Source organism: Podarcis gaigeae (genome assembly GCF_964106915.1).
Source record: "Podarcis gaigeae genome assembly, chromosome: 17".
Lineage (NCBI taxonomy): Eukaryota > Metazoa > Chordata > Lepidosauria > Squamata > Lacertidae > Podarcis > Podarcis gaigeae.
The window spans coordinates 19356136-19371685 of NC_139694.1; positions in this window are offsets into that span (position 1 = coordinate 19356136).

Here is a 15550-nt window from a genome sequence, read left to right on the forward strand (position 1 = left end):
ATTATTATTATTAACATGTACAATAATTCTCCTCTTTTAGGCAGTAAGGAATTAGTAATAATGGACCCCATTTCCTATAAAATATTATTTACTTTTGAATATTATAACATTGGAGGTTTGTTTGCTTTTATGGAACACTTTATCATCAGTGAGACAGGACTAACATAATAGTATAGTAAATAAAAATGTGGAGTTCTACATTCAGGTTTTTTAAATTGGCTATACCAATTGTCATGACATAGTTTGTTGGGAGCCGCCCAGAGTGTCTGGGGCAACCCAGTCAGATGGGCAGGATACAAATAATAAAAGGATGGTTATGATGGAAGCCTGACAGACAAAGGGTTGCCACACTGCTTTATGGCAAGGCAACGGGGGCTTGTTCCTGCTGAATTTCCAGCTATCTCCATTTCTACTGAATTATGAAATTTGGCCTGTCCTCTTTTGCAATGGTTTGGCTTAATCTTTGAAGAATGACCTCTGAACCTATCTAGCTGACCAGTAGAGATTTTCTAGATTTGTTATTTCCCCTGTATTCAGTGTATTTTAGCGTGAATTTATATAAATCTTTCTAAATATCATAGTATTTCCAGTTAGACCTAAGTTTTTACTTTGGCTTTTATTAATGGTGGTGAAGAAGAAGAAGAAGAAGAAGAAGAAGAAGAAGAAGAAGAAGAAGAAGAGGAGGAGGAGGAGGAGGAGGAGGAGGAGGAGGAGGAGTTTGGATTTGATATCCCGCTTTATCACTACCCTAAGGAGTCTCAAAGCGGCTAACAATCTCCTTTCCCTTCCTCCCCCACAACAAACACTCTGTGAGGTGAGTGAGGCTGAGAGACTTCAGAGAAGTGTGACTAGCCCAAGGTCACCCAGCAGCTGCATGTGGAGGAGCGGGGAATCAAACCTGGTTCACCAGATTACGAGTCCACCGCTCTGAACCACTACACCACACTGGCATTTACAGATATTATTTATATTTAGGATATAAGATAGGTTCTTTCTCTCCATTGTTGAAACTCTGTACTTTGGTCCTTCAGACACCCTGCCAGAGTAATGAGACTGCAGCTTTCATTTACTTCTTGGAGAGACCTTTCCTTAGACACAAATGATCTAATTTTCCTAAACTTAAGATAATAGATATATTTGAATTCTGGGGGGGAGGGGGAGCTTACCTAGAGAGGGTGTATTGCTCTAAGTCTACTACAGTCATTCTTGCCTACTACCGGTCCATCTTGAACTAACAGCTCCAACAATTCCATTTTAAATTGTATGAAAATGAAAAGTAGGCCATTTCAGAATTATTTTAAGTCATCTGAAGGATGCAATCTCCTTAAATATGTAATGCACACATTTAACATCAGCAAAAGGACAGTAATATTCACCATTTGACAGTCCTGTATTGTTCAATGACCTGCATAGGCCTTGCTGGCTTTTTCATGTTGACAAGAACATGTAGCTAACATAGGTGCCACCTGCTAGCGGCCGTGGGGGCTTCAGTCTCCACACAATAAAATATTTCAGGTGGCTGAACCCCTACAAAGTTGATGGACATTGTCCTTCAAATGGTGTGTGTGCACTGCATCATGCGATCAGTTATGCAGGGCTGCACTCACCTGGACACCACAATATTTTATTCATGTTGACACGCCTGGTAGCTAAAGACATGCATGAACATGTTGCTGATCCTTATGCATGCTTACTTGACAGAAACTAACAATGAATTCAGTGAGGCTTAACTTCTGGGTAAGCATGTATAGGTTTGCATTATAAGATAACCGATAGTGGTAGAGCAGAGAAATATGACCTTTGTATGAGATCAGACCATAATATAATAAATATAATATAATTTCCTGCCACTGGATTCCAAGCTGGGAAAAGTATTTTAAAAAATTATTATTATAAACATCATAAACTATTCCTGATATACAATAATATTCAAAATAAGGTGAGGCAACAGGTAACACCTCACAGCACACTAAGACATTCTGCAAAATTAAAACACCTTGGGAAATAGAAATGACTTAAGCAGGCACACACAAATTACAATGCAGGCACCAGGTGCACCTATTTAGAAAAGGCAGTGCATAAGCAAGCCAAACACAACCAGCCCTCAGAAAAAGCCCTCTCTTGGTGCTCTTCCCAAAAGGAAGGCCTTTGGGGAAGATGGTCCATTTGCTTTATGGAGCAGATTGCCTCTAAGCACATGTGTCACTCAAAGCTTTCAGTTTAAAGGCAGACAAGGATGATTCAACCCTGACCTCCTGCCCCAAGGGTGATGTCATGGTTTGGGGGAAATAGCCTTGCAGACCAACTGAGATCTCCTAATGGAGGTTTCCCGCTCTTTTTTCAACCCATAAAATTCTCACGTTTATTTGTGCAATCCTTCTACATGTATAAAGAGTGCAGTTTGCAGGTACTCCTGTGATTCTGGGCATGCACAACTATGCAGTACTTTAGGAAGAAGAAGAAGAAGAAGAAGAAGAAGAAGAAGAAGAAGAAGAAGAAGAAGAGGAGTTTGGATTTGATAACCCTCTTTATTACTACACCGAAGGAGTCTCAAAGCAGCTAACAATCTCCTTTCCCTTCCTCCCCCACAACAAGCACTCTGTGAGGTGAGTGGGGCTGAGAGACTTTAAAGAATTGTGACTGGCCCAAGGTCACCCAGCAGCTGCATGTGGAGGAGTGGAGACGTGAACCTGGTTCCCCATATAATGAGACTACTGCTCTTAACCACTACACCACACTGGCTCTCAAACAAGCATAATCATGACATGCACTGTGGCTTTGCTTCAAGAAAAGGAATGTTTGTTGGGAACTGCGTTCCTGGTGATGAAGATGGAAGAAAGAAGGAAAAGGCTAGTTTCCCCCAGCTCCAAATTTGAACCCCTTCACGTTCTCTGTAATTATGTTAATGGAAACATGATGTAAGCTGGGAAACAGAATGGGGTGTGGGTGGGTGTTAATTGTTTTCAACAAACACTTAAATATGCACCATCCCAGTCGGTGTGTCTAAAGATAATGCAAGCCCAATAAATTAAGGATGGGATCTTTCCGAACTATCTGGGTCTTGGGACACCATAAATTATACTGCATCAGAATAGCAAGGACTGAATCTACTGGAAGTGTGTTGAGGGTATTCTGTTTCTCAGTCCCACTCCAAATTTCAAGAGGCCAGCACAATGCTTACAAAAATAAATGGGGGAAAATATTGCAAAACAAACATATCAGTTAGTGAACGAGTAAGCTATTCATCATTTTCCTTTGGATAATGCTTATGAATGATGCTTCCATTCATTGAAATCCCAGGGTATTCTCCTGGTTGCTTAACAGTGCTGCTAAATCTGGAAAACAAATATGATAAAGCACAATTCAAGTTACTGTAATGCATGAGTGTATGACTTAAGAGAAGTTTGGTTATGATACATTAACCTTTTTATAATTCCCCGAGGTGATTTATAATAATTCATCTGTGCAGATGTTCTGTTTTGCATTTGCATTTTTTGTGACTCACTTTGCGTAGCCCCCGTACTAAAGAGGAGCAGTTTTACAAGTCTTCGGTTGTTGTTGTTTTTTTGCAAGTATTTCTTTTTAAGCCTAGTATTCATGCCTCCCCTCCTCCCACTGTTTTGAAATGCACCTGGACCTCGTCCAGTTGCACCACACAATCTTTCCTGATGCATCTTGGCATTAATTAATTCTGATGTCTTATAGAAAGATTAACAGCCCTTTTCTGAATATATTATCTATATTATCGACAATTTTTTTTCCAAGAGCTTGAGGTTTATAATGCTAATTGGGTGTACATTCCCCCTTCCAACATGAAAGTGCTGAAACATTTTATAGAATATAAATAAGAATATAAAGTGAGCATCTCAAACGTCCTTTGCAACCAAAATTGTAGACTGCAGCTACCTTCTTCTGAACAGCAAATTCGATTGCAGCTATGTCAGACAACATTTCCCAAATTAAGGATTAGACGGCTAGAGGATGTGAATTCTGAGGGTGGAATTCGACTTGGCTGTTGTTCTGTCAGCACAAACATTCCTGCTCGGAAGAGATAGAATTGTCTCCTCTCCCCTCCCCCTGCATGCTGTTCTGGGGGATCTCCCGACCTTCCTGAGCAGATGGTGTGGGATTGTGTGTGGGGAAGAGAGGCAGGAAAGTCTCATTGTGCTAGTGGGACTCATTATACCCACTTTCATGAGCACAACAACTTAGTTGAATCTGGCCTTACAGTAGCAAAATTACCACTAAATCAGGGGTGCAGGGACCTGTGGCCTTTCAGATATGCTGGACTGCAACTTACCCCTGATCATTACCCATGTTGGCTGGGGCAACATCTGAAAGGCAACTGGATCCCCCATCGATGAACCAAAAAGTAGGGATGGATGGAATAGTTGGCATAAAATGTTGCTAACCAAGTAGGGGAGGCGCTGGCAGTTCATAGGCAAATAGAGGCAGTGGCATCCTTCCAGCAGTGGCAGTGCTCTGTGTGCCCCTGCAGAACCACTGCTGCCAACCCAGAGCTTGGCTGTCAAGGGGCTGTCAGGAATGCAGGTTCATTCACAGGTCAGGAAGAGGATTTGAGACATGAAGTGCAATCAGCTTTTATTCACAAAAGTAAAACCACAGTAGAGTTCATCTAGGCCAGGGATGGCCAAACTTGGCCCTCCAGCTGTTTTGGGACTACAACTCCCATCATCCCTAGCTAACAGGACAAGTGGTCGGGATGATGGGATTGTAGTCCCAAAACAGCTGGAGGGCCAAGTTTGGCCATCACTAATCTAGGCTGACCTGCCCTAGTTGAAGGCATTGCTGGGACTGGAGTCTGGCCCCTCCTTCCCTCTCTAGCCCTTCCCCCCTGGACTCTTCCCAAGCAGACATAAACTGTGGCGAGAGGGAGGCGCCACCCTGTGGGCTTGCCTGGCCCATTGCTCAACAATATCCAAGGCTCTTCATGATCTGGGTGTCATTGGAAGAGGAGAGGCACTATCTAGCTGCTGAGAAACTGAATAGTACACAGCTCCTTTCTGTCAGAGTCTGTGCTCATACTGAGACCCTCAGTGCCCAGCCCTGTCTTTGAATGACTTTCTTCTTCTGATTCCCCGTCACCTGCTTCTGTCACCTTCCAGCTTGTTCCTTCTGCAGAATGGTGCTCCGTGGACCACCACCAATGACTTGGGTCTAAATCTTCTTTTCTGTGTCATCCCAGGGTTGGGGGTGGTTCTTGGGCTGCCATCTCCCATCGCTCTTCATTATCCAGCCAGTCCCTGACATCTGTTCAACCTCACCATCACTGCCCTGCTCCATCCCTATTCCAAAGAGTGTATCACCACCATTGCCAGGAAGGACAGGGCTGCCTCTATACCCCTTTAATGCTGATGCTGGGTGAGTCCGTACCAATTGTTGCTTCTCATTGTATACCTGCAATATTCTTGGGCCCTCTTCTAGGCCTGTTGGGAATGGCAGTTGATTTTTGGTTGCTAGCCTTGCAGATTGCTCTGAAATGAGGCATGCAGATTTATCTGATTGGAGTAACAGTTCAAGGCACCAATGTTTCCCCAGAGATGTAGTATTCCCCTACACATTTCCTAAGAGGCAGCTATATTTGACATCTCTCTCTCTCTCTCTCTCTCTCTCTCTCTCTCTCTCTCTGGTGAAAGGTTGCAAATTCTCCAAATACAATTCCTTTATTCTATACTCCCATTCAGCTTTCCAGCAGGAACTTCTCCCATCAATGTCAGCTGAGTGGTTCAGGAGGAAAAGGCTGAGAGACAGATGGAGAGAGTTGTGGGACACCAGATAAGATTTATCCAAGTAACCTTTCTTGAAACACAAGGAGAACTTCCTCCCCAATACCTGCTCATCATGCAAAAGATGAAAACCGAGGTGAAAAGAATGAGGAGGGGGGGGAAATGAGCTGATCCATAAATCAGCTCGGTTTCTCTCTAGTCATTCTTTTACAAGTCTGTGTAGTTGGCTCCTTGGGTGATAATGGCATTGAACAGAAGATATGAGTTCATTTCTAATAGCGCCTGTTTCTAAGAGGCCTTCTGAGCTGACAGATACCCTGACAGATTGCTTAAACTGATATGCACAAAATGGACAGGTTTGACAGGGAAGCATACACATAGAAGTCCATAATATTATGCATTAAAAGAACCTGTTTGGAGTTGATGATATAAGGTACATCCTCTTTCACCCCAACCACCTTGCCTTTCCGTCTTTTCTTTCTCTGCTTCCACATAGTGCAAGAACGTGCTGCTTCAAATGTAAAGACAGTAATAAAGTCATGCCTCATCCGTATGAATAATTGTCACTTCTCCTGCATTGCCAGCATCTCCGAGCAGTGGATCTGCAATGAAATCTGTGAATGTCGCCATGAGATTATTGATTCAAAAAAATCTGGGAGTTCAGTGCAAAGCTTAACAATAACATATTCTCTTAAAGTCTATCAAAATAAACAATGGATTGGTCAAAGATAGTCTTCATTCGTTAGTTTGTTGCCATGATCCAGCTCTAATTGCATGAATGTAGAAGGTCTGGATAGAGATCTACATGTCAGATGCGTCCTTCAAGTTCAATGATAACTGGAAGAGTGTTGTGGAATAGAATAGAATTTATTGAATTTTTCAGTGGGCCATTTCAAGAGAAAACCAAAACAATTAAAACATGTCAATAATATACACAACACAGACAAAATGTATGTATTTATGAAAACTTAACTAAAAACAGGAGACAGCATCATGGTGTGTATCCAGTTATAGGTCTACCTTGCTGGTTTGGGGACTGGGCCCTACCATGCCTCAAGACGAATAGACTTGCTTCAGATTCCCCTGGAAGCAGGATTGATGAGTGCACAAACCGGTGTCCAACTAGTATAGCAATACTTATTTAAGACTTGCTCCGAGTGGAGGCAGAGGCTCTGCTTCAGTCAGCAAAATGTATTGAGCTGGCACTGGGCACCTGCCTTTAATTTATTTATTAATTATAATGAAGTTTTAAGTACACTAGTATGCATGCATGTACAGCTACTGCCTGGATCCATTTGTTCCTGAGTTTAAATGTGGTCCTGTAGTGTGTAAGTTACTGTGTTTGCTCAGTCAATCGCGTTGGTGGTCCCCCATGGCTTGGATGCATGGCTTGTACCTTCCAGGAGTTGCACGTTCAGTATTATGGACCCATTTCCTGTTGACCTGATTTGTAGGATATTAAAAGGGCAGACATACCAATGATTCATTGTTTGCTAGATAGGCACATGATAGGAGCTGTAGTTTTGCTGTATGTTTGCTAGAGAGAACTCTGAGAACCACTCTCGCTGTGCTCTGAAAGAGAGACGGCATACATATATATTCTCCTTACCTGCATGAGCACATGGTTTTTTGCCTCTCTTCCCTCTTACTTCTTCATTTCATCACCAAGCCAGAAATGTGAAAACAACTGCTACAGCTCAGACGCCATCTTAAACTAGATTTAAGCATGTCTTTGTAACTGAATTACCATTTTAAGCCTGCCTGAACAAAGCTGCTGTTATCTGTTACTCTTTGACAGAAACTCTTTGAGTGAGAAAATTTTGTTTTTACCTTTTACAACACTGTTGTTTTAAGGGGGAGGGGGAATACCAGGAGAATCCCATCTGCCTTAAAGCATCCAGGGTTACTTAAAAAAAGGTGAAAACTAGCCTAACTAAGCTTCCTTTTAAGCTGCAAAGGAATGGCACTCTACTGGACTGACAAACGTGAGAAAGGAAGGATAATATCTAATAAATATATCCTAGCATCTATTCACATCCCTACATTATGAATACCTGTTCCTGCAGTATACATTTAAAGGACGTTTTCTGATTTTCTGGTTAATTTTAACTGATGTTGTCTCTGTACTGTGTCATACGGAATCTTTTTGTACAGTGGAGATGCATCGTACACTCTTGGTACCAACAAGAAAAACTGCCCCAGAGCTGGACGCCTGGCACTTCAGGTCTTGCAAAAGCAGCAGGAAACCTGTTTGTTGTTCTTGTGTGACACAGCCCACAATGATCAGTAATCCCTCCCTCCCGCCTCGTCCCCCTGGAGAGGCTCTTTGTGTGTGTGAGTGGTGGGCAAGGGTAATTGCCTTGTACTTCCACAACACTGGATACAACCCAATATGTAGAAGACAAAACAGAATGAGATAGTTGGAAACAAAAAAACTTATACCTGGGAGCCACGGTGAAGCAGAAAAAAACCTAGAGTGTATGAAGTCAGAGGTTTTGTGTGTGTTTGTGTGTTTTAGTAGAATCCACTTCGTTTTGGAGTGCACTTAATAACCATATACAACACTATCTTGGTTTCCTGACCATTTGTATCTCAGCTCACTCCATTTCATAAAAATCATACACTGAGGGAAGATGAACATGGAGATGGCAGTTCTCAAAATTGCTATTGATGCTTTGAAAACGTCCATTTAAAGCTAAAAGCAAAATAGAATAATAATAATAAAAAGAAATCCTCAAAGTTATATTTATTTCTCTTTCTGCAACAGCTTTATGCATTTAGGCAGTTGGAGAAAGATAACTCTTTTCAACTATTTCATAGTTATTCTTACAACACGTCTTTCCATCAAATTCACCCATTTTCTCAATGAAAACTTGATTTGTATTCCTGCGATTGCTACAAAAATAACAGAAGAGTGCTTTTTTCTGTTCAGGAATACTTTTTGCATTTTAGAGGCACTTGACTAATGTTCAAGTGTGTGATTTCCCCCCCCTGAGAACTTTACCTTGGGACATTTTGCTTCCGATGGCTGCAAAAGACATTATGTCCACATTCAATAGTGTCAAAATTTTGACATGCTATTGTTTCTCTCCCACATGGTACTGCCTCTTTGACCACTGTCCCGTAGTGTTTTCTTTTACTACCTCATGACTCCATTCATTTCGGTGAATGCTCTTAGAAAAACCTTAGACAAATCGTCTCCTCCTCCCAGAGAGCACGCATTGTGGTGAGATAATCAAGACTGACCTCATTGCTGTTATGGGTGGGAGTGATTGGATAGCCACAACAACCCGATTGGTGGTCCCTCAGTTGCTGGGGTAAATGTGGCCAATGGGATTGTTTTCATGCATTAACCGAGGGACCCACATATACTGCTGCGCATTGCGTTGAGCTTCCTCTTTATCGCCTCGTGCATTGAATCACCTGCCCACCCTCTCTATATTTAGGGTCTTGCTATGACCTTGCTATGCCATCGTGGGTCGTCTACTTTTGGGGCAGGGGCCCAGTAGGAATTTTCCCATTTGGCTGATTGGTTGGTGCCACTTGGGTTTCACCTGGTGGAGGGGATGTGGTTAGGCTGTGCCTGCCCCTCCAATGCTAGGTTACTCTGTTAAAGGAATCCAGGGGCTTGCCTTGCCTTTGTCCGATCCCCTTCCAGGGATTAGGGCCACACCAGAGCCCCTGGGAGCATTTGGGGTGAGCTTGAGTCTGCGCCTGGTCCAATGCTCCCCCAGGATGTTTTCCCTTACTGACATCTGCCGGAGTTCAGGCGTCAGTGTTGCCCTGCTGAGGTCAGGTGCAGCTAGTCAAGGAACCAATCCCTAAGCAAACCACTCGCGATCTGTAATCAATAAAGTTGTGGGCAAAATTATGCCAATAACCTTAAACTAAATTCCATGTCAATTGTGTCTTTATTTATTGAGGGAGGTCTTGGGATCTTAACACACAAAAAGGAGAAGAATGATTTCTGCAGATCTGACGGAAGAAGAATTTATATTCTCCAGCAAGCATTATTCATTTAATTCATCCCCCAACACGTGGGGAGCAATATGAAGGGTGATGAAGGCACAGCCTCCAATTGCACATTGAGCAAACTCACCTTTAGAACGCCTGAAGCTCACGCAGGGTAACAGTTTGTACTGAGAATGTGAATAAAGGGTGATGGAAACCCTCTTGACTCCAAGACCGGTGCAAAACTCATGACCCACAGAAATGGCACAGAAGCAAAATTCATAAGATCTATGGGGATATTGCACCAAACTAGATGGAAAAGAGGGGGAAGAGGTATGAAAGGCACATGCCTCAAAGCTATTCTACCCCTTGACTCGATATATTTTATCTGTTTCCAAGGAAGCGTGACCGTATTGTTCATTGTGGTTAATGCAACTTTTCTGCATCATTGGTGCTAACAAGTTTAGCATTATGAAGTGATTAGGGGAGATTGAGCTGAATTATCCCTTCCTAACTCAATGTAATTTTGTGTGCCTCGATAAATATTTTGTGAAGATCTTGATTTTGTCTGTTGATTTTCAAGTAAGTTTTAGATAATAAATTACCCTGCTTGGCTCCGATTTATGGGTCTCTCACTCACTCTAACTCTAAAAAATTGGATTTAGAGATCAGTTTGCAGTCTTGGATCTTAATTAAAGCATTTAATTGATTTATAGATGGTAGCTGAGAGTTCAGAACAGCCATTTGTAAATATCTTGTAAATTCTCTGTAGCATTTATGGATTTCTTATGTTAACATAACAACATTGAGAGATTTATAAGAACTGCAGTTCTGCAGTATGTTTAAAAACGAGGCACTTCTAAACACTTGCCTTGCCTTACGAAAATAAAATTAAATAATGAAAAGACATAGCTTTTTTTTTACAGGCGTTTGTGATTGGTTTGCACAGAAGATCACTGATGACACAATGGATGGTAACTTGAGGCAACATGCTATTGGATATTCTGCTGTGTTTTTGTTGCTTTTGTTCTTGTTTTAGTTTTAAATCAACTGTTGTTTTGGAGCTGAGGTCCAAAAATGATTAGGAGCAAAGAACTGAGGGAGGATAATACAATCCTTTTTCCCTTTAAAAGCTGCCAAAGCTGCCAAAGGGGAAAACACACAGGTTCTGCTTTCCATGGTTCTGAATGAACAGGAACCTCCCCCTCCTGAGGTTGCTTTCAGTGTTTAAGCTTTATCTGGAGAGCCAATAACATATTTTCTGTGTAGTTTGGTCTGGAGTTAGCATTTGGGGTCATAAAATATATATGTTAAGAGGAACATATACTAAATGTATATAAAAGTTTGTTGGGGATTATGCATAATGACCAGAGCTTTTTTGTCTTTAAAAACAATGTTTAGGGTTGCTCTCATTTTGCCTCAAGAAAATCACCATTTTATAGTTCAAATCAGCAAAAATAAATACAGTAAATGGACAGAAGTACAAAGATTCACAAAATGTTTAGGGGTATGCACCCCCCCTGTGTCCCCCTAGGAAAAAAAGCAATGGTAATGATCATGATTGAGTCATGCTCATTCCCCAAGGCCTGTTGGGGATTATGCAAATTGGCATAGAAATGTGCAGAAAAGCGGCTATTTAAAAAAACCACATTTTTGGTATATATATATCCCTGCCCCCTGAGAGACGTGAAACCTAACAAAGAGCTGCACTTTGATCCACAGAGATCACTTTGGCTTGGAATCCACAAAGGTTTAATTCCTTAAGCATCCCTAGTATCCAGCTATATTTTACAGCTTAAAAGGTGGGGATGGGGGTCAGAAGAGAGAACTCAGCTTTGAGTCATGCTTTTCTGCTAAGTAGCTTAAAAGCAAAAGCCTAACGAGGCCCCTTTTCTGGTCTGTTGGTAACCTTACAGAGGGAGCCCCCACTTCTCTTCCACTATACTGTATTGTCATGCACCGGGGGGGGGGGGAGTGTGGTGAGAGACCCCTCCCCCCCATTCAGTAGCTCAAGAAATACAGCTCTCTCTCCCGCTTTCCTCTGCAGTACTGCCACTTAGAAGAGCCAAGACTATAATTCCCAAGGAAGAACCGAGCACCAGTGGCATTATGAAATGAACTCTAAGCCATTAATTATTTCAAACATTTCAGAAACACCCAACTACTAACACGCACACAAAAAATGCAGTACAAGGTGCTGAGAGAAATTATGGTAATATCTACCACAAAGCAGCACAATTTAGGCAATAGTCAAATGCTCCCTGCATTGGAAACTTTGAATATTTTTTATTTATTTTTCTTTTGGTCTTAATAGAATGAGTGATCATCTGTATGTATTAGTTATTGCTCAAGACAGGATATGTATGCTTTCCTCACAAGTATTTTAAATGCTCCTCATTTATCACAAAGTATATGGTTATGAGCAGGCTGCGAGGCTGGTCCATAATTGCTCTCTTTTAGTGCTGCGTTGAAAATTTATCTGGCATTCTCCACTGCATTCAAAAATTATCCAAGTGAAAGAATAAAAGGCTGAAATTCTCATGGGTATGGTGCAGAATTTTTTTTTTTTGCAGTGTTTATCTTGCTTTTGAGGTGGCCAAGGGGTTGTTTTGTGTGAGTGTCCTTTCATTCTACAAATCTGCTCTCCAGTAGCCTGCATTTTGCAGCTTGCACAGATGTCCGTGCTTCCTGAAAGCTCCATGACATCATCCTTGCTCAGGCATTATTCCTGAACAGGAAATAACAATCCATGTTGGAGGCACAGGGCTACTGTCCATCTAAACACATAAATACACGCACAACGACCAGTGTCACAGTGCTTTAATTCAGATGCCACCAGACCAAATTCTGCCTTCCCATGATCACACACCCTCCAAGTGTGCCTATTTTCCAAGGACAGTTCTGGAATTATGAAAGCTGTCCCAGCTCCTGATTTCATTCCAGAATGTCCCAATTTCCCCTGCCAAAGCTGCCGCTGAGCTCGGGGAGGAGAATGAGACAGCTCTTTTCCTTGAGTGGTGGTGGCAGCAGCAGTGGCAGATGTGAGGAAGCATCCCATGGCCTCTCCAACCACCTCCCAGGGGCAGCTTGTAGCAGTTGCTAGAGAGCAGGCAAGGAAGAGGAGAATCTGCCACTCTACAGCTGATGACCAGCTTTGTGTGATACATGAACTCTGGAGGCAGGCAGAGGGCAGGGCTGCACTGGATGGGAAGAAAAGGGGAGTAGAGCAGAGCTCAAAGAATATTTATTTATTTATTTATTTATTTACTTACTTATTTATTTATTTATTTTAAAAAATGATGCTTCGTGCATCTGTGTCTAATCTTGCCCCTTTCTAAAATTTATTTTAGAGCCCTAAACAGCCTTGGCCAAGTATACCTGAAGGAGCGTGTCCACCCCACTGTTCAACCCGGACACTGAGATCCAGCTCGGAGGGCCTTCTGGAGGTTCCCTCACTGTGAGAAGTAAAGTTGCAGGGAACCAGACAGAGGGCCTTCTTGGTAGTGGCGCCCACCATGTGAAACGCCCTCCCATCAGATGTAAAGGAAATAAGCAACTATCTGACTTTTAGAAGACATCTGAAGGCGGCCCTGTTTAGGGAAGTTTTTAATGTTTGATGTTTTATCATGTTTTTAATATTCTGTTGGGAGCAGCCCAGAGTGATTGGGGAAACCCAGCCATCTGGGTGGGGTTTAAATAAATCATTATCATTATCATTTTCATTTATTGGTGTGTGTGTTTCTTTTAGAAAATCTTATTTTAATAAAATAAAATCGGAATTACAGTGGTACCTCGGGTTGCAAACACCTCAGGTTACAAATACTTTTGCTAACCTGGAAGTAGTACCTTGGGTTAAGAACTGTGCCTCAGGATGAGAACAGAAATCGCATGGCGGCAGTGGTGCAGTGGCAGTGGGAGGCCCCATTAGCTAAAGTGGTACCTCAGGTTAAGAACGGTTTCAGGTTAGGAATGAACTTCCGGAACGAATTAAGTTCGTAACCAGAGGTACCACTGTACAGGGTTTTCTCAGATCGTGGTGTGTGTGCTGTGTCCCTCTGGTGTAGTGATGGTCACACTTGCCGTTCTTCTGATAGGAAATGCTCTGTGAGGGGGGACACAAAAATAGGGTGGGTCAGACAGGGTCAGTTGGTGGGGAAAGTGATAAATGTCCCTTTTTTCATCTGAGGATTGTTGGAGGGTATGTAATCAGCACCCACATTATTTTGGCAATCTACAGAAGCTCTGATCATGTTGTTCATTAGGAACATGTGCCCTTCCAGCGCAAGTGTCATCCAGCTGATGTGGTGAATAGGGGCGATCACTGTAATCAGCACCACTGTTAATTATATGTTGGAATCATGGGCTCAACACTGAGTGAGTACACTGCTTGTTTCAATTAGCTCTGTGTTTCAGGTGATATGAAATGCTAAGAAGGATCTGCTTAAGGCTTCTCATCAACGATGGCTGAACTTCCACATGACACATGACTGAAGTCGCCAAGTGGTGAAGATGCATGTGTGAATTCACCCTTAGTCATATCATCACATATATTTTTTCTTCAATGGAACTATGCAGCGGCACTCGTGGCTTCCTCTAAAGAACACTGCAGGCTTTGTGAACCGAGAAGCAATGGATTTTTATACTCTGTGCTAAAGCAAAATTTATGCCATTAAAAGATTAAAGCAGTGACTCTTAAAAATGCAGAGTCTTCAGAATATGCATTTGGGGAATTTCTTTTTACAGTTAACCAACTATATTTCCTACCCGCAGGAGACAAAATTTATTTTCTTGATGATGCCAGTGACAGCGTAATAAAAGAGACTACTAAAAGTGTGATCTACATAGGCTGTAAAGATAGTATTCCAGCAGCACAATGAACAATATTTTGTTGCATTATGTGGTGCACTGTGTTCAATTCTCAATGCCACACTTCAAGGAGGGTATAGACAAATTGTTTGGAGTGGACTAATTGTTCAAAGGAGGGCAACAAAGATGAATGATGGGCTCCCTGCTAGGGATGGAAAGATCAGCTGAAGTCTGCCCCGTGGCATTTTTATTGCCTTTTGATCCTTGGTCCAACTTTTCCCATTTTGGCTCGATTTTTTTTTTTTTTGGGGGGGGGGGGAATTAATGCATGTAAAGTTCACTTTACCTTATCCCTTTGTGCTGCAGTGTGAGAATGACAGGAAGCTTCTCCCACATTTGATCTTGCCACAACAGCAGTGGTGTGTTGCTACACACAAATACATTCCGTAGTCTGATAGGTGTTTTTTAAAAAATATTTAAATTAGATTTTTCCATTTTTCCATAATATTTTGACAAAGGGTTAGGCTTCAGGGAATCAGCTTCCTTCCCCATGGCAGTAAATAAGCATATCAAATGAAAGGAAATTCTTACCAGTTAGCTTCTTTAATAAACACAGTGACAGACAAAGGAAAGTGTCTCCCTAGAATGGCAGTGCTCTCAATTAAGGCTAACCCCTCGTCCCTATTAATCTACGTCACCCCTATGTCTTGTAATCTGAGTTTGTACCCTCTGTGCTTTATGTTCTAACGCTCTCTGAGCTCTCTGTGTCTTTGGAGAAGGAGGGTGAATGCTGTCCAGAGACTGTGAATCTGTTAACCCTCTCTCGTCTGGTGTTTCTTCTGTTAGATGTTCCCCATCCAGTATTTCCCAGCTTCTGCCTTCTGAACTATGTCCCTCTGTATTTTGACATCTCCCACTCCTTTTGCGATTTCTTATATTTTTAAATTTATAACGCTGTATCTCCTTCATTACTCCAATTAATAATTACTCCCTAGTTAGCTTTTAACATCAATTTTAATTGTTTGGTTTAAGTTAATCTTTCTAAT